Source organism: Anomaloglossus baeobatrachus, chromosome 3, assembly GCF_048569485.1.
Source record: "Anomaloglossus baeobatrachus isolate aAnoBae1 chromosome 3, aAnoBae1.hap1, whole genome shotgun sequence".
NCBI lineage: Eukaryota > Metazoa > Chordata > Amphibia > Anura > Aromobatidae > Anomaloglossus > Anomaloglossus baeobatrachus.
In genome coordinates, this window is record NC_134355.1 from 696793700 (window position 1) to 696809173 (window position 15474).

Genomic DNA, 15474 nt, shown 5'->3' on the forward strand with positions numbered 1-15474 from the left:
ATTTTAGAAGGGCGTGCCATGCCTATATCTGTGTCTCGTCCTCTTTTTCCTCGTTACGCTCTTTTGTTTTCGCATGAGAATTTGTTCATGTCACTTTCCTATGTGTTTGTGTTGTGTTGTGAGTTGTTTATCACCTTTTGGACACCTTTGAGGGTGTTTTCTAGGTGTTTTTATGTGTTTGTGATTGCCTGCCATTGTTTCCTATGTGGTTCGAGTTCGGTTCGTCGAACGTTCGACGAACCGAACTCAAACAGGACCTCCGTTCGGCGAACCGACCTCGAGCCGAACCGCGACCGGTTCGCTCATCTCTAATCAAGAGACAGGAAAAGAGCTGACTTGTAGAAAAAAAGTATATTTTATTGGCCTCAGGAGTGAGGACGCCTAATTCTAGAGCCAAATTTACAACACTAATCATAGTTAACAAAATGTCCTTCGAACCGGAATCGAACCAGTGACCTAAGGATGTCTGTGCTCTACTACAGTCCTCCGCTCTACCAGCTGAGCTATCGAAGGCTTGTGGATCAGCTTGTCACCACAGCATATGTGACTAAGGCTGCTTTCACACCTCCGGTTTTTGCTATGCGGCACAATACGGCACTTTGCAGGAAAATCGCAACCGGTTTTTTTTGCTGCCGGTTGCGATTTTCCTGCATAGACTTCAATTAGTGCCGCATTGTGCCGCATGGCCTTGCGTTCCGTCCGGTTTTTGCCGCATGCGGCAGATTTAGCCGATGCGGCGGCCGGATGGAACGTTGCCTGGCACGTTTTTTCGTGCGGCAAAAAAAAACGCATCGCGCCGCATTCGGCCGATGCGGCGCATTTTTCAATGCATGCCTATGGCGGCCGGATGCGGCGCGATGCGGCAATAACCGCATCCGGCCGCCGCATGCGGTTTTTGCCACAGCGCATGCTCAGTAGCATGCTGCAAGCGGCAAAAACCGGACTGGCCGCAAAGGAAAAACTTATGCAAAGGATGCGGTGTTTCCACCGCATCCATTGCATAGCTTGCACAGCCGGATTGAGCCGCAGAGCTCAAGCCGGATGTGTGAAAGTAGCCTAATTTTCATTAGCACACAAGTGTCTGACTGTTCATACGTATACCAACAATTGTAATGTGACGCCCTGGCCTATCAGGTCGTCACAGGGTATTGCGCAATCTGCCCTTCTGTGCAATATCCATTTCCTCCTTGGTTACGGGTCCCCAACTAATGGTGTTGCCTACATCAGCCAATCAAAATCCTGGGAACTTTCTGCACCACACCCACCAGACAGACCAGTGGACGGCCTGGGTGGAATTGTGTCGCCCACTTGGGAGGTTGGTAAGGGGAGGTCAGAAGTGTCAGGTCAGTAGGAGAGAGATAGTGTAAAAGTGAAGGAGAGAGGAGGTCAGGAGCTGGGCTCCTTGGAAGTCACTAGGTGGCAGATGTTGGTCTGGGCCTAGTAGGAGCTGGACCCCCGGTCGCAGGGGATCGTGACAAGGGGCACGGAACTGTCGAGGAGGACAGCCGGCGATCTTGTACCATTACCAGGCTGGGACCAGGGCACGACGGGGTACGTGGACCCTAGGTCAGGGAGTAGCTTCAGGCAACCTGACAATTTTGGCTGATGGATCTCCATAGTAGATTATTTTTTGCGGGACGGGGCGGCCTTTTTCGGGACGCTATATTTATATATATATCTAAAATTTTGATCATGTTATAATCTACTTTTTTCCAATACTTTGATAAAAAAAACCTAATTTTTGCCACATATATATATATATATATATATATATATTTCTCTGTTGTTCATTGAAGTTGACAGTTTTATAGATCGGGTCATTCTGGAATCGGCAATACCAAATATCTGCACTTTTTTGTTCATTTTTGTTTATAAGTTTTTCTTAATATAATTTTTTTTATTTATTTGGAGATTTTCTTAAAAAGATTTTTTATTTGTTTTAACATTTTTTTCCCTGAGCCCCTATACGGGACATTAGCTTTTATCAGTCTGATTAGATGAGAGTTTTGGGGCGTTAATGACGACTTCCGGACTAAGGAGAACATTTCCCACCCAGGTTGTGACCGCACAGAGGGGACCGACGGCAAAAAAGCGGCTCCCATTGTGAGAGAATAAAAATGGCCAATATTGTAAGGCACATATCGGTCTGGACTCTGCCAGTCCCGGGACGTCTCGCGGTGTCTCCGTCCTCTCATACAGCTTTTCCCCAAGGGAGGATTTACATCTGAGAGTTTATATTATTTCAGCGCATCACCGGTGACCGCGATCAGATCAGATCTACAGGAAGAAGGTTCATTTAAAAATTACCAAAATTATTCTACATAATGCCCTGTTTTGTAATTCAACAATGAATGTGACTGAGGAAGAAAGTCCCTAGAGCACAATAAAAGCCCATCATAAAATTATCCACGTACCGTAGTCGGCAGGATTTGAACCTGCGCGGGGAGACCCCAATGGATTTCTAGTCCATCGCCTTAGACTTTTTTTTAGTTAATTTTGCTAAATTGCTAAAATTATCTCTAGAATTAAGCAGCCATATTACTGACGAGGCCACATTACTGACGAGGCCGCATTATTGACGAGGCCACAATATTCATTTTCCTATCCGATGTCTCCTCCCCGCCTGCTCTCATGATGTGGAGCTTCTATTAGGGTGATTACAGTTTATGACTGATTAACCGGCAGCAGATACAGCGGATTCTCCTCCCCTCATCTCCTTCTTCTCCTCCTCTCATCTTGTTCTCCTCTTCCTCTCATCTCCTTCTCTTCCTCTCATCTCCTTCTTCTCTTCCTCTCATCTTCTTCTTCTCATCTCCTTCTCATCCTCTCATCTTCTTCTTCTCATCTCCTCATCCTCTCATCTTCTTCTTCTCCTTCTCTCATTTCCTTCTTCTCCTTCTCTCATCTCCTTCTTCTCTTCCTCCCATTTCCTTCTTCTCTTCATAACCTTCTTTTCCTTCTTCTGCTTCTTTCATCTCTTTCTCCTCTCATCTCCTTCTTCTCTTCCTCTCATCTCCTTCTCCTCTCAACTCTTTCTCCTCCTCTTATCTCCTTCTCCTCCTCTCATCTCCTTCTTCTCCTCCTCTCATCTCCTTCTTCTCCTCTCTTCTCCTTCTTCTCTTCCTCTCATCTCTGTCTTCTCTTCCTCTCATTTCCTTCTTCTCTTCATAACCTTCTTTTCCTTCTTCTTCTTCTTTCATCTCTTTCTCCTCTCATCTCCTTCTTCTCTTCTCATCTCTTTCTTCTTCTCCTCTCATCTTCTCCTCTTCCTATCATCTCTTTCTCCTCCTCTCATCTCCTTCTTCTCCTCCTCTCATCTTCTCCTCTTCCTCTCATCTCCTTCTTCTCCTCCTCTCATCTTCTCCTCTTCCTCTCATCTCTTTTTCCTCCTCTCATCTCCTTCTTCTCCTCTCATCTTCTCCTCTTCCTCTCATCTCCTTTTTCTCCTCCTCTCATTTCTTTCTCATCCTCTCATCTCCTTCTTGTCCTCCTCTCTTTTCCATCTCTCCTCTCTTCTCCTTCTCCTCTCAAATCCTTCTTCTTCTCCTCTCATCTTCATCTCCTCTCATCTTTTTCTGCTCTCATCTCCTCCTTCTCCTCCTCTCATCTCCTCCTTTTCCTCTTCTCATCTCCTCCTTCTCCTCTTCTCATCTCCTTCTTCTCCACTTGTCATCTCCTCCTTCTCCTCTTCTCATCTCCTTCTCCTCTTCTCATCTCCTTTTTCTCCTCCTCTCCTCTTCTTCTTCTCCTCTTGTCATCTCCTTCTTCTTCTCCTATCATCTTCCCCTCCTCTCCTTCTTGTCCTCCTCTCTTTTCCTTCTCTCCTCTCTCCTCCATCTCCTCTTGTCATCTCCTCCTTCTCCTCCTCTCATCTCCTCCTTCTCCTCTTGTCATCTCCTTCTTCTCCTCTTCTCATCTCCTCCTTCTCCTCCTCTCATCTCCTCCTTCTCCTCTTGTCATCTTCTTCTTCTCCTCTTGTCATCTCCTCCTTCTCCTCCTCTCATCTCCTCCATCTCCTCTTGTCATCTCCTTCTTCTCCTCCCCTCTTCTTCTCCTCTTGTCATCTCCTTCTTCTCCTCTTCTCATCTCCTCCTTCTCCTCCTCTCCTCTTCTTCTTCTCCTCTTGTCATCTCCTCCTTCTCCTCCTCTCATCTCCTTTTCCTCTTCCTCATTGTCACATCCTCCACAAGTTTCATTTGTTGATTTTTTTTCCACATAGTCACACAATTATGTTTTTGTTTTCTTTGAATTTTTTTCTACCAAGTGTTTTTCATCTGTGACTTATTCATTACTTAATTTACTCCTTTTTTAAAATGTCTGTCTCATGTGTCTCTTTATTTGGGCACTTTGTGAGGTTGAGCGTTGAGTCATTCACACTGATGTGTCCCCCGAGCCATGATGACCTCACAGCATTGTTACTAAACAGAATCTGTGGTTGTAGTTGTGGCCGAGCGGTTAAGGCGATGGACTTGAAATCCATTGGGGTCTCCCCGCGCAGGTTCAAATCCTGCCGACTACGATGTCTTTTTGATTTTCAGGGTTTTCTTCTGCGGTCATGTTCCTCGGGTCACATTAGTTGGTGAATTCCAGAACTGGGAATTATCTGGAACCGTTTATGATTATAAATACTGAAAATAATTGGGAAATCTACAGAATTTATCGCTATAATTGCTCTGATCAGGAGACTCCCGACTCCCGGTCTTTTCAGGGACATTATATTTATTTATATATAAAATTTTGATGATGTTTTAATCTACTTTTTTCCGGCAGTTCCATGAAAAAGCCTCATTTTTGCAATTTGTTTTTTCTTTCTGTTGTTCAACTAAGGTAACAGTTTTATAGATCGGGTCATTCTGGACGCGGCAATACCAAATACGTGCTCTTTTTTGTTTGTTTTTGTTTTATAGAAATATACGTGTTTATTGGTATAATGTATAATTTTGTTTTATTTTTTGGGAGGTTTTTTTGAAAAAATATCTTTAGATTTTTTTCTTTCTTTAAAACCTTTTCCCCTCAGCCGCTATACGGGACATTAACTTTTATCAGTCTGATTAGATGAGAGTTTTGAGGCGTTAATACCAATTTCCAGAACAAGGAGAACATTTCCCCCCAGGTTGTGACCGCACAGAGGGGACCGACGGCAAAAAAGCGGCTCCCATAGTAAGAAAATAAGAATGGCCGCTATTATAAGAACCATTATTTGTCTGGACTCTGCCGGTCCCGGGACGTCTCGTGGTGTCTCTGTCCTCTGTCCTCTCCCTTATATTATTTCAGCGCATTACCGGTGACCGCGATCAGATCAGATCTACAGGAAGAAGGTTCAGTTATAAATTACCAAAATTATTCTACATAATCCACTTTATGGGAATTAAACAATGAATGTGAATCCAGGAAAATTGTCATAGAGCACAATACTCCGTACATAAAAGCCATCACAAAGACTCTCCTCGTAGCCGGCAGGATTGGAACCTGCGCGGGGAGACCCCAATGGATTTCTAGTCCATCGCCTTAACCACTCGGCCACGACTACAGCTGTGAGGTCTGATTGTGGAGTCACCGGCTCATTATCTACACAATGTGCCCTATTCTGAGGGGGGAGGGGAACATCAATGTCACCGACTCAGCGCTCAACTCCACAATGTGCTCAAAGGAGGAAAGTCACCTCCTACTGTAATAGGGAGGTACCAGGTCACCTCGTACTGTAATAGGGAGGTACCGGGTCACCTCATACTGTAATAGGGAGGTACCGGGTCACCTCATACTGTAATAGGGAGGTATCGGGTCACCTCATACTGTAATAGGGAGGAACCGGGTCACCTCCTACTGTAATAGGGAGGTATCGGGTCACCTCCTACTGTAATAGGGAGGTATCGGGTCACCTCGTACTGTAATAGGGAGGTACCAGGTCAGGACTAAGGAAATAATAGTCCCAATATTAAAAAAAAAAAAAAGAATGGCAGGCATCAATCCCGCTACCTCTCACTTACTAAGCAAATGCTCTACAATCAGAGTTAATATTTTTGTTGGTGACCGCTGAGATGTCACCACCTGACAATATCATTGACTTTCTTGGATAACGTTGTGTTCTGTTCTGGTTTTTTTTTCTTTCTTCTAATCATTGGCAGCCAACATGTACTGCAGGTATCTATTCCAGATGTAGGTAGCGGGCTCAGGAGCCGAGTCTGCTCTATACACTGCGGGTGCAGACTGTGCTGTACAGACATCACCTGACTGACTGCAGGTATCTATTCCAGATGTAGGTAGCGGGCTCAGGAGCCGAGTCTGCTGTATGCACTGCGGGTGCAGACTGTGCTGTACAGACAACACCTGACTGACTGCAGGTATCTATTCCAGATGTAGGTAGTGGGCTCAGGAGCGGAGTCTGCTGTATGCACTGCGGGTGCAGACTGTGCTGTACAGACATCACCTGACTGACTGCAGGTATCTATTCCAGATGTAGGTAGCGGGCTCAGGAGCCGAGTCTGCTCTATACACTGCGGGTGCAGACTGTGCTGTACAGACATCACCTGACTGACTGCAGGTATCTATTCCAGATGTAGGTAGCGGGCTCAGGAGCGGAGTCTGCTGTATACACTGCGGGTGCAGACTGTGCTGTACAGACATCACCTGACTGACTGCAGGTATCTATTCCAGATGTAGGTAGTGGGCTCAGGAGCCGAGTCTGCTCTATACACTGCGGGTGCAGACTGTGCTGTACAGACAACACCTGACTGACTGCAGGTATCTATTCCAGATGTAGGTAGTGGGCTCAGGAGCGGAGTCTGCTGTATGCACTGCGGGTGCAGACTGTGCTGTACAGACAACACTTGACTGACTGCAGGTATCTATTCCAGATGTAGGTAGTGGGCTCAGGAGCGGAGTCTGCTGTATACACTGCGGGTGCAGACTGTGCTGTACAGACAACACCTGACTGACTGCAGGTATCTATTCCAGATGTAGATAGTGGGCTCAGGAGCCGAGTCTGCTGTATACACTGCGGGTGCAGACTGTGCTGTACAGACAACACCTGACTGACTGCAGGTATCTATTCCAGATGTAGGTAGTGGGCTCAGGAGCCGAGTCTGCTGTATGCACTGCGGGTGCAGACTGTGCTGTACAGACAACACTTGACTGACTGCAGGTATCTATTCCAGATGTAGGTAGTGGGCTCAGGAGCAGAGTCTGCTGTATACACTGCGGGTGCAGACTGTGCTGTACAGACAACACCTGACTGACTGCAGGTATCTATTCCAGATGTAGGTAGCGGGCTCAGGAGCCGAGTCTGCTGTATACACTGCGGGTGAAGACTGTGCTGTACAGACAACACCTGACTGACTGCAGGTATCTATTCCAGATGTAGGTAGCGGGCTCAGGAGCAGAGTCTGCTGTATACACTGCGGGTGCAGACTGTGCTGTACAGACAACACCTGACTGACTGCAGGTATCTATTCCAGATGTAGGTAGTGGGCTCAGGAGCAGAGTCTGCTGTATGCACTGCGGGTGCAGACTGTGCTGTACAGACAACACATGACTGACTGCAGGTATCTATTCCAGATGTAGGTAGTGGGCTTAGGAGCTGAGTCTGCTGTATACATTGCGGGTGCAGACTGTGCTGTACAGACAACACCTGACTGACTGCAGGTATCTATTCCAGATGTAGGTAGCTCAGGAGCCGAGTCTGCTGTATGCACTGCGGGTGCAGACTGTGCTGTACAGACAACACCTGACTGACTGCAGGTATCTATTCCAGATGTAGGTAGCAGGCTCAGGAGCCGAGTCTGCTGTATACACTGCGGGTGCAGACTGTGCTGTACAGACATTACCTGACTGACTGCAGGTATTTATTCCAGATGTAGGTAGTGGGCTCAGGAGCCGAGTCTGCTCTATATGTGATGCCCTGGACCCCAGGGGTCACAGGTAATAACACCTACCACATTACACACACACCCCCATCCCTTGTGAGGACACATCAGTCACCCGAAAGGGAGACCTGATGCCTCCCTCAGGGCCAGTAGGGCACACCAGGTGGGCGGAGTCAGGCGGAAAGACACGCCCACCGAGGAGACTACTGCCCTGAGGCAGGAAATACAAACAGTTTAAGTTTAGGAGAGCGACAGGGAGAGAAGGAGAGTTATAGAGCTGTCAGGGACCCAGGTAGGAGCCTGGGATCCCCGTAACATCAGGCAGGCAGACGGTGGTGGCTGCCTGCAGGAGTACCGGTACAGCAACCGGCGGAACTGTAGGGACCGGGCCAGGGTTGGAGCCCGCTGGCCCTGAACCGGGGAGTCAACCGTTTACCGGAGCACCAAAAACCGGGTACTCAGACCCTGTCCTAGCTTAGAAGCCACTGAGTATAGGCAAATTAACTGATTGCAGTCTGGATCTCACGGGTTCATCCTCACCCAAACTCCTGAAAGAAGGCAAAAGCCCACCGCTACCGGGTGAGAGCCACCACCAAGGGCCAAACATCCGACAGACGAGCACCTGCGGACAACCGAGGGCTCCTCCGGCAGCTCAACGCCGGGGAGCGGGCTACCACTGTCCAGGCAGGGGAGCCAACAGTCAAACAAGAGGTGCAAGGGAAAGGGGCCACTATCAGCCTCACAAGGGACACAAGCAGCCGGCTGCGGGACCCGACCATACCCGAACTTTGGTTTACCAGAGACTCTGAGTGTGAATTAATCGTGAGTACACCAGTGCTATCCGGGCACGACACTGCACCGCAGCACGGCACCCTGCACCCCGACAACAACACCATCGCCAGCACGTCCCCACCGGGCCCCGGGACACACCGCCCCTACCCACGGAGGGGCTAACATCTAGGCTGCGGCCACAACACCGATCCCGGACGAGCCCCCATCACTCCAGCCGCAGCGGTGGTGCATCCCGTCACCACGACCCGTGGGTGGCGTCACGACCCGTCCGACGATAATGCGGCCCCCGGCTGCGCACCTCGTCCTACACCACCACCCCACAGTCTCCCTTTAACAGAGCGACGTGGCCCCCGGTCCGGAGGCGCTCGTGCCACCGACAACCCGAGCCCGGACCTCGAGCGGCTCGGCCCGAGCAGCGGAGAGCGGCCGAGCCCCTCTCAGGACGGTACATATACACTGCAGGTGCAGACTGTGCTGTGCAAACATCACCTGACTGACTGCAGGTATCTTTTCCAAAAGTAGATAGAGGTGTACCGCCTCAGCGCTAGCAGCCGGGCTGCTGCTCAGATCCGAATCCGCGGTGGCTCGAGGGGTCTCCGGATCCAGGAGGGGTTGCACGGACACTCGAAATAAAAGGGGGTATTTACAGGGGATTTTGTGGTTAGAGTTCATGATGCCACCCACGGTGTGTGGTAAGGTGGAATACCACCTCTGCTTTTGAGAGCGCCCGGTGGCAGTGGAATGGCAGCCAGGTGTTTAACCCCTCCGTGGGTAGGGGTAAGTGCCCCGGGGCTTGGTGATGGTGAGAGGGAAGCACCGTTGGGGAGGAAAGGGTCACTGCATACGCACTCAGTCCAATAACACTGACACCGACAACTTGTAAACCGGAATTCTTAGCACCACTGTAGAAGGGAGGGAGCACACTGGGATCCCGTGACCTTTTCCTTGGCACTTTCTTTACTGGTTGGCCCCTGTAGTGTAAAGCTAGTCGGGTCCCGCTCACCCGTATGGCTAACGCAGTGAGCTTGCTCTCAGGGTTCACGCTTGGGATTTTCTGGACTGTGTATTGGGAAAGTCCTATCCCCCTCGTTGTGCTAGTACCCCGATTTTGGAGCGGGTGGAGGATGAATCATGAAGTCTTCGCCCTCATCGGGTAAATTACCAGGACGCTTGAAGCTACTTCCTGGCCTAGGGTCCACGTACCCCTCCGTGCCCTGGCCCCTGCCTGGAGATGGTTCAAGACCACCGGCTGTCCTGCTCGGCAGTTCCGTGCCCCTTGACACGATCCCCTGCAACCAGGGTTCCAGCTCCTACCAGGCCCAGACCAACGTCTGCCACCTAGTAACTGAGGAGCCCAGCTCCTGACCTCCTCCAACTAACTTGTGACCTCTCCTCTCAAGAGTCACCACTCAACTGACGACTGCTGACCTTTCTAACCAACCCCCAAATGGGCGGCCCTATTCCCTTCAGGCTACCCATTGTGTGTCTGGTGGGTGTGGTGCATAGTGTTTCTAGGATTTTTAATTGGCTTGTTCTTAGCAACACCAAAGGCCAGGGACCCGTAACCAAGGAGGAGATGGACACCATGCAGAAGGGCAGATTGCACAATGTCCTGTGACGTCCTGATAGGTCAGGGCATCACAGAGGCTCGTGTAATGACTCCAATATGTAATATGACCTTCCTGACGCCTCACACACAAATCCTACAGGACGTGAGGCCTTCTGGATCCACAGGAGCCGTCACTAGTACACATGGACCGAAGGGGGAAGAGGAAAGATCCAGACGCCTGTAAAGTAATAAACATTTTTTTTCCTTTCTTTCTCTTTTCCATTTTTTTCTTTCCCTTCTTTTATCCCTCCGTTCATCCTGCTCAGCTTCTGATTATTGTCCTGTTACTAATTCTGCAGATGCACAGTTCTCCCATATGGTCTAGAGGTCAATTTGTAATAATAAAATTATAAATGGCAGCTTATATAAGTGTTTATGGCAAAACCAGTCAGTGAGTCCAGGCAGTGGGAACAGTAGACCTCTTTCAGGGTGGTGGTCGGTAGGTCAGGGCAGTGGGAGCAGTAGACCTCTTTCAGGGTGGTGGTCGGTAGGTTAGGGCAGTGGGAGCAGTAGAACTCTTCCAGGGTGGTGGTTGGTAGGTCAGGGCAGTGGGAGCAGTATAACTCTTTCATGGTGGTGGTCGGTAGGTCAGGGCAGTGGGAGCAGTAGACCTCTTTCAGGGTGGTGGTTGGTAGAGCAGGGCAGTGGGAGCAGTATAACTCTTTCAGGGTGGTGGTCGGTAGGTCAGGGCAGTGGGAGCAGTAGACCTCTTTCAGGATGGTGGTCGGTAGGTTAGGGCAGTTGGAGCAGTAGACCTCTTTCAGGGTGGTGGTCGGTAGGTTAGGGCAGTTGGAGCAGTAGACCTCTGTCAGGGTGGTGGTCGGTAGATCAGGGCAGTTGGAGCAGTAAACCTCTTTCAGGGTGGTGGTCGGTAGATCAAGGCAGTTGGAGCAGTAGACCTCTTTCAGGGTGGTGGTCGGTAGAGCAGGGCAGTTGGAGCAGTAGACCTCTTTCAGGGTGGTGGTCGGTAGATCAGGGCAGTTGGAGCAGTAGACCTCTTTCAGGGTGGTGGTCGGTAGAGCAGGGCAGTTGGAGCAGTAGACCTCTTTAAGGGTGGTAGTCAGTAGATTAGGGCAGTGGGAGCAGTAGACCTCTTTCAGGATCAGTAGGTCAGGGAGGTGGACGACCTCTCTAATGTTTGTGAACATTTATTAATACAAGTAAACAATATAATACTGATGTGTAAATTTCGGCAGATTCCATCATCACTAAAAGGCCTCATTCACACATCACTTTTTTTTTTATCTGTCTTTCATCACTATTTGTTGACAAAACCAGGAGTCTCCAAACCACAGAACCAGCGTCCATCTTCAATTACAGTTTTCCTCTTTGAGTTCCACGTTAGACTTTATCAACAAACATTGATGAAACTCTGCCGTGTGAATGATGACTGATATTGTTTTTCAGTTAATATTTATTAATAACTCTTCACAAAAACCTCTACAATTATTTTTTTTTTAGGATAAACAAAAAAAAAAGTCTATTTCCCTTCCCGGGAGATGAACCCAAGATTGGTTGGGTGAAAACCCGACATCATCCTTCATTGTAACCTAAACTAGAGGAAACAGCGCAGAAAAATTATAAAAACCTCCCAGGACGTTGTGTGAGCGACTATAATCCACTGGAATAAGAATCATCCTGAGAACATCTGAATGTAGAGGAAATTCCCAATATTTTGCGGTGTCGTCCTCCGAACCTGAAGATCATCAGTCACCATCATTCCTATGCAGAAGCTGAAGGTATCTCTGTTGTGTCTTCATGTAAACTCAGAGGATGCAGACGTCTCTGTGGCGCAATCGGTTAGCGCGTTCGGCTGTTAACCGAAAGGTTGGTGGTTCAAGCCCACCCAGGGACGTGGGACACTTTTGCTTGACCTCAGGTGAAGAAGGTTCCGCGTGGTCTTTCATTTGCTTTCCCCCCGATAAATATCTCTGTTTCTCGCTGCCTATCTTTTGAACTCCTTGAGTTAGAATGGAGGAGACCTTTCAAGAAGAGCTCTTTGTATATGGACGGAAGGAGCTTATATATTAAAGGGAAATATCTTGCAAGTTCTCATGTATCACCCGCAGGTTAAATTACAGAGTCCAGTACACCCCTAGCTACCATGTGCAGCGTTGGTGGTATAGTGGTGAGCATAGCTGCCTTCCAAGCAGTTGACCCGGGTTCGATTCCCGGCCAACGCAGAAGATAATTTTTTACATTCCCTGTAAATCTTCCTCAGAAAGCCACACCTTTGTTAACACCTTCGTGACCAGGGCACATTTTTGCCAATTTACAAAACCTGTTTTTTTAGGAGGATAAATTAACATTTGAAGTTATTTTGAGGGTTGTCTATGTCAGAGCCCCCCTCGCCCACAGAAGACCACATTTTATAAACGGCACCCTTTTATATATTCAAAACCACATTCGGATATTGTATTTCAGGTGCTTCTTAGGATGCAAAGAAAAAATACATTTATTATTAAAATATTTCTTTAGCCCCTTCACAGAGATAACGGCAGAAAGTGACCGCACAATTTGTAGTGCAATCTCCTGAGGACAATAGTGCCGCATATACGGATGGAAACCCCCGGCCACATGGAGGAACGGATGGGGAGGAACGATATGTGGCATTTTGAGCAAATATTTTAATAGAATACACAGGGGACGTCATGTCACATTGGCAGACCCCTGAATGTGAAAAAAAGAGAAAGCCCCTCCAGTGACCCCCATACTGAAAATTACACCCCTCTGGGAGGTGCTCTATATTGTGCCCTGTACAGGGGCGATACCATCTGTTCCACACTGAGATCTTACATTAGAGATACCATCGAATTCTCCACATTACATGATTCAGACCAGGAGCCCCTGACAGATCAGCCGGTCCCGGGACGTCTCGCGGTGTCTCTGTCCTCTCACACCGCTCTGCCCCGATGGAGGATTTACATCTGTGAGTTTATTTTATTGTAGTGCATTACCGGTGACCGCGATCAGATCAGATCTACAGGAAGAAGGTTCAGCTATAAATTACCAAAATTATTCTACATAATCCACTTTTTTGGGAATTAAACACTGAATGTGAATCCAGGAAAATATATTATAGTTATAGAAAATATATATAGTTTTTACCCATATTCCGTATTCCATACCATATGCGACTGTCTTGTGTGATGCCCTGGCAAAGCCAGGTTGTCACAGAAAGAGTTAATCCTCCTTGGTAACCTGATCCCACACCGGTGCAGCAGGACAAACCACATCCCCCAGTGTAAGAGAAAAACAGAGCAGAGGGGAGGGGCTGGAGCAGAGTGTGTGGAGAGAGAGAGACAGGAGAGGAGCCCGGAGTTGTAGCTCCCGGGCTGCTACAGAAGCGTGCTCCAAAAGGGCCGGGACAGGCTGTTAGTGAGGAAGGGGCCAGAGGTAGCCGGGGCAGGGTAGTGGCCCGCCGGTACCAAGGGTGACCCGGATCACTGCAGGGGAGTGGACTCCCTGTTCCCGGCTGAAGAGAAAGAGAAAGAGTGGAGAAAGAGGCACTTGACTGCAGGGAAAGAACAGGGGCTGCTGCACCGTGTGTGGGACACTAACACCCTCCGTACCGAAGGCTGCGGACTCCGGCAGTTTCTGGTTAATTCCTGACTCTGTGTGAATTTCCTTGCAAAGCGAACTGTGAGTAGCAACATCCCCCGGTCCAACCGGACGCACGGCTCTCAGACCGTCTCCATCTCCTCCCTGCACCACCTCACCTGGGTCCCAGGACACCAACACCCTACCCGTGGAGGGAAATCACCACCTTGCTGCCCACCACCATCCCCGGGATCCATTAACCGGCAGCGGCGGTGCTCCGTTACCTCACCGCACACCACGGGTGGCGTCACGGACAATCTCCCTTACCTAATCCCCTTCTTACTGTGGAGCCTGGGATCACAGGCCGGGTCACGCCACCGTGATACCCACAGAAGTGACCCCGTGGCCCGGATCTGAGTACCCCTTGTCCCCGGGCGACACACTTGGATATACCGTATTGACCTGTACCTTGGATATTCCTGTATTCACTGTATATTCCGCATATACTGCAATCAAGTTCACGTTACCAGCCAATAAATCAAGGCTACTGAACTCATACAGTCTGTTTATTTGAAATGTGAACGAGGGTTTAGCTGTATGCCAGAGATTCACAGCGTTACGTGAAAGAAGGCAGAAAGGTATCAACTACTGAGGACTTAAACAAACTTTTCTATCTCTACTGGCCAACACGGTACAAAGATATATTTTTCCAGGAAAATAGTCATAGAGCACAATACTCCGTACATAAAAGCTCATCAAAAAGGCTCACAACGTAGTCGGCAGGATTTGAACCTGCGCGGGGAGACCCCAATGGATTTCTAGTCCATCGTCTTAACCACTCGGCCACGACTACAGCTGTGAGGACTGATTGTGGAGTCACCGGCTCATTATCTACACAATTTACCCTATTCTGAGGGGGGAGGGGAACATCAGTGTCACCGACTCAGCGCTCAACTCCACAATGTGCCCAAAGGAGGAAAGACACCTCATACTGTAATAGGGAGGTACGGGGTCACCTCGTACTGTAATAGGGAGGTACTGGGTCACCTCCTACTGTAATAGGGAGGAACTGGGTCACCTCATACTGTAATAGGGAGGTACGGGATCACCTCCTACTGTAATAGGGAGGTACGGGGTCACCTCATACTGTAATAGGGAGGTACTGGGTCACCTCATACTGTAATAGGGAGGTACTGGGTCACCTCATACTGTAATAGGGAGGTACTGGGTCACCTCCTACTGTAATAGGGAGGTACTGGGTCACCTCCTACTGTAATAGGGAGGTACCGGGTCACCTCCTACTGTAATAGGGAGGTACGGGGTCACCTCATACTGTAATAGGGAGGTACGGGGTCACCTCATACTGTAATAGGGAGGTATGAGGTCACCTCCTACTGTAAAAGAGAGGTACAGGGTCATCTCGTACTGTAATAGAGAGGTATGAGGTCACCTCCTACTGTAATAGGGAGAAATGAGGTCACCTTCTACTGTAATACAAAGGTACCGGGTCACCTCCTACTGTAATAGAGAGGTACAGGGTCAGGACTAAGGAGATAATAGTCCCAGTATTCAAAAAAAAAAAAAAAAGGGCAGGCGTCGATCCCACTACCTCTAACTTGCTAAGCAATCGCTCTACCATCTGAGTTAATCTCCTTGTTGGTGGGTGGTAAT

At 48.8% G+C, this 15474-nt stretch overlaps 5 non-coding genes across 5 annotated transcripts; 2 read left to right on the forward strand and 3 right to left on the reverse strand.

The window, feature by feature from the left end:
* Positions 1-428: 428 nt before the first annotated feature.
* On the reverse strand, positions 429-513 carry TRNAY-GUA (transfer RNA tyrosine (anticodon GUA)). The gene is given in 2 exon segments: positions 429-464; positions 477-513. It is a non-coding gene; the product is annotated as a tRNA-Tyr (tRNA).
* Positions 514-4437: 3924 nt separating this feature from the next.
* On the forward strand, positions 4438-4519 carry TRNAS-UGA (transfer RNA serine (anticodon UGA)). The gene has a single exon. It is a non-coding gene; the product is annotated as a tRNA-Ser (tRNA).
* Positions 4520-5448: 929 nt separating this feature from the next.
* Positions 5449-5530, reverse strand: TRNAS-AGA (transfer RNA serine (anticodon AGA)). Its single transcript has one exon. It is a non-coding gene; the product is annotated as a tRNA-Ser (tRNA).
* A 6844-nt stretch (positions 5531-12374) lies between these two features.
* TRNAG-UCC (transfer RNA glycine (anticodon UCC)) lies at positions 12375-12446 on the forward strand. Its single transcript has one exon. It is a non-coding gene; the product is annotated as a tRNA-Gly (tRNA).
* Positions 12447-14574: 2128 nt separating this feature from the next.
* On the reverse strand, positions 14575-14656 carry TRNAS-AGA (transfer RNA serine (anticodon AGA)). Its single transcript has one exon. It is a non-coding gene; the product is annotated as a tRNA-Ser (tRNA).
* Positions 14657-15474: the final 818 nt, after the last annotated feature.